Consider the following 9176-nt stretch of genomic DNA (forward strand, 5'->3'; position numbering starts at 1 on the left):
CCCACATTGTCTGGAATGAAGACATTTCTGAGTCAATGTAGACTCCTAGGTCTTTTTCATCGATTTCTTCAATTTGAGTATCTCCCATATGGTATTTATAATGCACATTTTTATTGCCTGCGTGCAGTACCTTACACTTTTCTCTATTAAATGTCATTTGCCATGTGTCTGCCCAGTTCTGAATGCTGTCCAGATCATATTGAATGACCTTTGCTGCTGCAACACTGTTTGCCACTCCTCCTATTTTTGTGTTGTCATTTTTTCAGTTTTGGATCCAGTGACATTCACTATGATATATTTGAAAAACAACATTTCATACAGCCTGCATAGAATAAATAAGCAGGCTTCCTCACGTAATATTAACATAATTCATAGGAACAAAAGTCACAGCGCCAGGGAAATGGTTCAAGTTGCTGTTTCAATTCAATCATCAGTTTTCTAGGGTCTTCCATTCGAAATCTGTGTCAGATTGCAGGGACCCTAAACATATGAACACATGCAACATTTAGGATTAATGTTGCCTGGCAACACTGTTATACCCAGTACAGCCTTCCCTTTTCTCCTGCTGGAGCCACACAGTGTACGAAAGGTCCACAAAAGGTCACTGTTGGACATCCCTCTTCATATTTCTGAGCATCCTGGCAAAAGAGAAGCCCCAAACTAACTATATTACGAAACCAATATCCTGAAAGCATGATCATCACCCAGTGTTGACAAGCAAATATTTATGTCAAAAGCATTTTCTAATAACACATTTAAAAAAAAAAATGGGCTCGGGAGCAACGAGTTCCCCCTACAGGTGTAGTCAGGTGGAACTCCTGCCATCAGGGTTCAGTAGTTTAGTGTCATCTGCTGCTTAAGAAAAGTCAATCAGCTGCTGTCCATAGCAGGACTAGCCACGGAGCCTGGGGATTTTCTGTAAAAAAAAAAAAAAAGAACAATTGAACAAGACCTTATGTTTGTAAAGTGTACAATCCACAGGAGTGTTTTATTATGACCTCTTCGTGCTTTTGTTTGCAAGCACCTGGGAGGCTGTTTCCTGTGTACCTGTGATTAGCATTATGTGAGCTAGGCCCGAGGCAAGGCAGGAAATGACAGAAGCATTCCCCCCCACAGCCAATAACACTGAAATAGCACCATGAGGCTCTCTCACAGACTAGACCCCTGCAGCAAATAAATACCATCTTGTGCAATTTTACTATTTATTACAAAAATATATATTGCATTTGCGGTCAGTAAATTGCTTGATATATTGTCTCCTTCCTGAATCCCACAGAAAATAATTACTGGTCCTGGAGTATAAATGGACTAAGCTTTTTAATTACAGGTAATTCACACGTTTTACAATGAAATACTCTGAAACAATGCATGGTAATAACACAAGGGGGAGGAAGAGTTGCTGTCAACAGTGAACAAAGACAAAAAAGAGGTCATATTAGACTGAATGCTACGCTTCAACACCTAGAGCTATTCTGTGTTTTAATGTATTATGCAAAACAGTTCAGTTGCTTTATTTAAGCATTTACTAAAAGTATTACAGAGCTGGTTCCCCAACAGAGGATCCCCAGTGGACTCAATGCAACATGAAGTGCAGCTGGAGCGAAGAGAAGAGGTAAATTAACCAGAGATTACATTACAGTTGAATGAAATGTGCTCAATAGTTACGTTAAACTATTGAATTACATACCACTGTAGTTTTCCACATGCTTAATGAAAAACTGACACATTTCAAAATCTAACATGAAATATGGTACTACTATTATGGCTTCCAGTATATTTTTGCGATATCATTTTTATGGTTTCTTTGAGAAAGATCTAAAATATATATATTTTTTTTAATTCATTATTATGTCTCAAAAGTGGCACAGTCGCGTGTTGGTTAGAGCTGCTGCCTCACAGCACCAGGGTCCTGGGTTTGATTCCGGTCTAGGGGTCTGTCTGTGTAGAGTTTGCATGTTCTCCCCGTGTCTGCATGGGTTTCCTCCCACAGTCCAAAGACATACTGTTCAGGTTGATTGGCCATTCTAAATTGCCCTCTGTGTGCGTGTGGTGCCCTGTGATGGACTGGCATCCTGTCCAGGGTGTAGTCCTGCCTTGCGCCCTGTGTCTGCCAGGTTAAGCTCCAGCTTACCACAACCCTGTAAAGAATTAAGCAGTTAATGATAAGCGATGGAAGGATTATGTCTCAATCCTAAAATTCTAGGTGATGCAAACTTTTGGCCATAGCTGTAGAAAACAGAAGTGCATTAACACAAAGGCAAATTGTGTTTCTAAATAGGAAATGGGAACTGTTTAGATATTTTAATATAGCCGAGTGTTTGCAATGTTTCTTTAGATCGGACGACTTTCATTGTCAAAGGAAAATTGTTGCTTTGGCAACAGAAAGGGAGCGAGACCCGTTGTCTTCGTGCATCTGTTTGGGCTTATTTTACACGTCAACCCTTTTAGGCTAAACAAGCAAGAATGCGGTCGATGCTCAGTGTTCTTGTGCTAAAAGCATCCTCTTACTCCCGCCTAACAGCAGAAAAGCTATCAGAACCACACAAGCACTGTTGATGCGTGAAAACAGCATTACACATCTTATTACACAGGTGCACAGGTGTAAAGATCTGCCAGGATAAATCCACTGCATGACCATACTGTATCAGAACACATGTAACTTGATCATGTCGTCTCTCCACATTACCCAAACTACACTAAAGAACTCCCTGATCACATTCCCCTCTTTACCTCCTTTACAACATTCAAGTATCAGCATGCTACCTTGCCCAAAATGGCAAGATTCCACCAACAACGGGACGCCTTCATAAAGTCCTCAATGACGGCATGAACCACTTTGCTGACCGCATTAAAAAAACAAAAAAAAAGCATTACTTAGCAGTGGCAAAGGGATACGCTGTGGGAAGTGATTATGAGCAGTATACCCTGTTTTTAGAAAACATTTCAAAACTTGCTAAAAAGCGTTTTCCTGACTTTTAGTTTGAGTGAATTTGAAATAGAGTGGCATATTTTCAGTTTTTCCAGTTGTCCAATCGCATTAAATCACTTCATTGACCATGCTATATGTGTATACCTCATTCCCAGAACCACAATCCTGCTCTACTACCTAGAAACGGAGTCTCTCACTCTTCAAACAAATCACGTTCCCCAATTCACACACTGTCATTCACTACAAAACAGGAGCTCGCTGCCTCCTCCCGGCTGACAGTGAGAATGCTCCTATCAAGGGTAGTGGATGTGTATAATACATACTTGACAGCTCCTCAGCATGCTGGTACTGCAGTGGATTGAGACTGAGATATGCTGGGCAGGAGGAGAGGAGAGGAGACAGGCACTCACTCACATGATCTGCTGCAGATGCTTTCTGAATAATACTGCAAATGAGGTTTAACTGAATCAGATAGCATTAACATTTGCATTCTTCTAGATCCATTTTCTGGCATGGGACAATATTGCGAATGTCTTTTTTGACCCTGTTGAACTCTCAGTACCTCTAACCTATTGGTGCCACCAGAATTACATGAATCAGAGGTTGAGCGCCACTATTGGCCAGAAACATGCTAATCTGCTCTTTGCTACTTACTGTATGGGACACTGAGGATGCGACAGTGACTGTGAGCTGTCTTGCCACATAAGAGTAATAGGGTGCCAGGCAACATGACCCTGGTGAACACGCCTAGTGCATTGTAGATTTTTGTCTACCATAGCGTATAGTATACCACAATAAACTTGCATAACCTAACTATGTAAGTATATCTTACTTCTAGTATAATTTCACTGAATTTGGTGCACTAAAAAAGACCATCTGTACAATTACATTTTCACTGCAGTCTAATGGGGTTCATTTACAAACCTGGGCTCCATTCCAAACGTACTTGAGAAATGAATTACTAGAATTTTCTATGTTTACCGAGGAGAGACAAAAAGGTAATAATATTTTATTGCTTTAACTTTGACTCGTAATTTGTTTGTGTGTAATTAAAATAGAGAACAACAGAAGACCCCGTGTCCTCTGTGCGGGGTGTCCAAAAAACCCGGCTTCAAGAACGCTATGGATCTAGAGCAGCCAGGAAGCTACTGAAACTGGAATGTAATTTAGTTAAGATTTGTAAGTGGGAGATTTAGTCACGTATTGCCATTAACTATACATACTGTTTGTTTAAAGTACAAAGATTTGTGTTTGCTTCTCATTTGGACCCGGCTAAAAGATCTGTAGCAAGTGACACACTTCAGTGGGAGCTTTTAAAGCAGAAGCATGCTCTGTTTGGTGGGATGTGTGGATTAGTATGGTTTGTTAATCTTACACAGTCAGTTTTTTTTTTTTTTTAGCAAGGTATGTGTTTTGTAACAGCAAACATTTTGTTCCTGTACAAATGCATGTGTAATCTTTAAAGACACAGCTCCCTGAAGACAAAAACCTAACTGAGAAGTAACTGTATTAACCCTTTAGCATCCAGGTACCACTCTTCTGCTCCAGTTATTCTATAAAGAAACTTTAAGACCCATGTTTCCTCCAAATAGGTTTGAATATCATTCTTTTTAAATAAACTAAGCAAGCAAAGGATATTTGTTGACTGGTGTTTAAGGACTTCGTTATAAAACAGTGTTTGTAACAGGGTAAAATACAACAATTTTTTCAGTCTTTTTGGAAACATTATAGCTCATCTTTATTGGTAAAAAGAAATGAGAGTCAGCAACAGGCAATGCTAAAACTGTTCTTTTACTCTTGATTTTGTTACATTATTATGTAATCAGACTCTCTGAATTTCAAACCAGAATCCCTGCTTAGTGCTGGAGTGGTTATATACACAATATATTAGCATGAAGTCACAGTGACCTTCAATCAATAGCCTGTATGCTGCCATTCCCTTGATGAGATGATTAGAAATGTGTTTGCTTTGCTTAAAAAAAGCACTCAATACGATGGGCACATACAGTTTAGTGAGTTTCCATCACAAATATAAACCATTACCCAGAACTTGCTCTGCCTCACCTCAAACAGTAAAGCAGCATAGAATTCATGTCACCTTCAATTTGGGACCAGAGATCAAATCCTGTTACAGAACCTTATTGATATCAGGCAATATTCTTTAAAATCCTGTTTCTTTTGACAATGACCTTTCGGATTATATTTTAAAAAGTAACATTGTAAAGTTTGGTTTTTGTTTCTGAATGTGGTTGGTCAAAGACTCATTTCTTCTCATGCTCTGGACAGCTTAGAGCTGGGTGATAAAGACTTTTTAACATCGCATCTCATGTGCTGGTTCCTGTAAATGAACATGGGCGTGTCTGAATTGTCTCTGAACGCACATTACCAAATTAGAATTACTCCAATTTGTTTGGTTTAATTATTTTTGATTCTCTTCCTCGAATTTACATTGCTCAATTGTAATTATCTTCAGAAAATGTAAATGTGTTCATTATAAGAATGACAAGCTCCAGTTCTTTTAATACCCCCTGCGGGAAAAATTGCATTGTAAATTTGCAGTTTTCACATGCTTTTCCCATGGTTATACTACACGTTTACTTTGTACCATGTTTCAGCATGCTTTTTTAACGTGCTTTACCATATAATATCCGGACTTTACATTGCTTGCCTGTGGTTTATCATGCTGCAGAATGGGTATTTAGTGACTACACTCTTCTGAGATTGCAGCAATTGGATTCCTGTGTGCTTCAGTTACTGATGCTTCAATTTCAAATACACTTTGCTTTTGCACTTCTGGAGAAATACACTTTCATCAATGCCTGGTCTTCACAGTTGCTGTAACACATGCAGAAGCAAATCTGGAGTGAAGGGAATATTTTCAGCAGCACAATAAAAAGAAACCAGAACCCGATATCATTTCCCACAATCTCACTGTGGTGACAGACTGCAGAAACATCCTGTAAACAAACAGCAGTTATGCTTGTTTCTATGGCAACCTACATAAATAATATTAGAGCAGAAACTATAATAATAATAATCCCAGACATACACAACCTTTCAGATCCAATCTTATCTGTTAAATTCATCACTTGAAAAACATCAGTTATGGAGACTGAAAGCTTTTTTTATACCATATGGGAAAAATCTCACTGGACTAGTAACATTGTTCACATGCCACAATAGCTTTTGTTTTGATGGAGCACTATTGTAATAATGGCCTACTTGGTGGTGTTACTTTCTAGGCAATGAAGGGAATGGTACCTATGGAAGAGAATAGGGACACACCCAATATTGCATGTTCCATTCATGCCTAATTCAGTAAACATGTGCTTACAAAGGAAAAAAATAACACCTTAAAGTGGGGTTATAAAAAGTCAGTTTGCACAGTGTCCCTGTGGAGATAATCAGTGTGAATAAACAATGAAGAGGAATGAGCAACAGTGAAGGAGCGTTGCAGAAGAAAGGAGAGAAGCAGAGTGGTGCTATTCTGCAGAAGTGGCAGTTTGATGTACTGTATTTGAACTCCAAACAGGGGAACTTCTATGAAAAACTCAATAACAATTCTCGTGATGTTTTGGAGAGTGGCAAAACCTTAAACTCTTTCTGTACCAGATGCTGTGATTTCAGCAGCAAAACAATGAAAGTGGAGGAATGGCTTATAATCCCAGTCCCACATGAGTTTGGCGGTCGATTCAAAGCAATCAAGACTGAATGGAAAGGGGGTGTCAAAAAGGACTTAACCCGCAAACAGGCAATCGGTTTGGAATTAAATTTGTACTGCGAGATTGTGTTTTCAGGAAATAATTGACGTGACACCCCCAATATGAACAATCTTCTCAATAAAACCCTACATATGATTACTGTATACTGTATTCCAAAACTGCAGTTCCATTTTGCATTTTTCATGTCAAATAAGCGTAAGTTTCATTATAACGGATTATTCCATTGGAATATTAATCGAAACTGGTTTTGCAGAGAAAAAAGAAATTGCTTAAGAAACACCTGTGCAAAATGAAAGCAAGAGAAGAAATGATTTGCAAAGCTCAAATTGTTTTGCATTCAAAAGGTCAATTGTGACTTGGGAAAGCCATGGGGCTTTTCCAATTGTCATTCTAGTCCAGGGTATCCACTGTTTTTTAGTAGCAGCCTCATCTACTACAGTCATGCATTTTCTGCATTAATAAATTAGTTTTGGGTCAATTATCATTCAGGACAGAAAATCAACAGGCAGCATCTATTCTGGCTGGGAAGACAATTGCCTGTGGCGCAGTTGTTCCTTTACCGCCACAATTATTTATTTCTTAGCAGATCATTTTTAGCACAATAATTTATAGGGGATGCTGTAAACGGTTATAAGTGTAGTCCCCGATACTGCCCAGCTTATTGACTCTGATGCGTTTCAGACTGTCACGGCCCTGTTACATCACTCTTCAATGAGTCCCTTGGACTATTGGAGGCACTGTGTAGGATGCCAAATAATGCAAAGCCTGAGTATAGTTATGTGACTGAAGCATTCACAATCTTCTAAGAACCCAGATGCAGCTACTTCACTTACTTTAATTCAAGGTCTTTTTTATTTCACCACCTTTGTTCGGCCTGAAGCATACTAACAGTCGCAAGAATTTCTTAGCAAAATCAATCTAAAATCAGACCCCCTAGCAGCTAAAAACTGGGCATTTTAACTTTTACTTTAAGGTCGTTTCCTGCTTTTGTTTTAGAAAACACATAACGCCAACAAATCTCATGAAATATTCCACTGTAAATGTTGTTTATTATGATCAGCCATGTTACTCTAGTCCTGCATAATTACAAATTGAAATTGGAGAAGGAATCTATGAAAAAGACCTAGGAGTTTTTGTTGACTCAGAAATGTCTTCATCTAGACAATGTGGGAAAGCTATAAAAAAGGCTAACAAGATGCTCGGATACATTGTGAAAAGTGTTGAATTTAAATCAAGGGAAGTAATGTTAAAACTGTACAATGCACTAGTAAGACCTCATCTTGAATATTGTGTTCAGTTCTGGTCACCTCGCTATAAAAAAGATATTGCTGCTCTAGAAAGAGTGCAAAGAAGAGCGACCAGAATTATTCCGGGCTTAAAAGGCATGTCATATGCAGACAGGCTAAAAGAATTGAATCTGTTCAGTCTTGAACAAAGAAGACTACGTGGCGACCTAATTCAAGCATTCAAAATTCTAAAAGGTATTGACAGTGTCGACCCAAGGGACTTTTTCAGCCTGAAAAAAGAAACAAGGACCAGGGGTCACAAATGGAGTTTAGAAAAAGGGGCATTCAGAACAGAAAATAGGAGACACTTTTTTACACAGAGAATTGTGAGGGTCTGGAATCAACTCCCCAGTAATGTTGTTGAAGCTGACACCCTGGGATCCTTCAAGAAGCTGCTTGATGAGATTTTGGGATCAATAAGCTACTAACAACCAAACGAGCAAGATGGGCCGAATGGCCTCCTCTCATTTGTAAACTTTCTTATGTTCTTATGTTCAAACACCAGGGTACCCGTGCTACAGCAGCACGCCAACAGACTTCTCATCATTCCTTCTCCAAGTAAGATTCTTATCCTGTGTGGAGACCTGACTAATGCTGGAGAAAAACCTCTGGTCTTTAAAGTGGCCTTTAGGTGGTCACCATCAGATGTCAGTGGCCTTATCGGTCCCTTCTTTTATGTCAGCGGCGTTATCAGTCTTTTCTTAAGCATTACTAGTAGTGCTTAAGAGCTACTGTCAGCAATCCAGGTTTCAGGTTTTTCAGGCAGTGTGTTGTCAACCAAGACGGCAGGCCTTAAAACACCTGATTAGCTTGCTAAATTTTCAGCACTACTGCATTTACCATCTTACGCTGCTGGTGGCATCCATCGTTTCCCCAAATGGGACCTGGGAGAATGAAGGTCTTACTCTGCTAGCCTTAGCAATTACCCAAACTGTCCCTGAAGAGAAGACAAGCCCCAGACTGCTGACTTCAGGCTTCTGCCAAGACTGAGCACACATTGCTGTAGGCATCGTGCCAGAGCCATTTGTATGTCGTAAACCAGTGTTTATCACTTAACCACTAGATGGGGCTCAAAACACAAATTAACAAACAAATACTTATTTTTAACTTGCACCTAAAACTGAAATGCATTATAGGCTACACAAAGACACGTAAATAAAAAAAAAATAAAAAGGATGTCCTTGAGTACATTTAGCATACTGAAAAACATCCATACCATTCCTGGTAATTCAAAAGTTC

This window comes from Polyodon spathula, chromosome 18, assembly GCF_017654505.1.
Source record: "Polyodon spathula isolate WHYD16114869_AA chromosome 18, ASM1765450v1, whole genome shotgun sequence".
NCBI lineage: Eukaryota > Metazoa > Chordata > Actinopteri > Acipenseriformes > Polyodontidae > Polyodon > Polyodon spathula.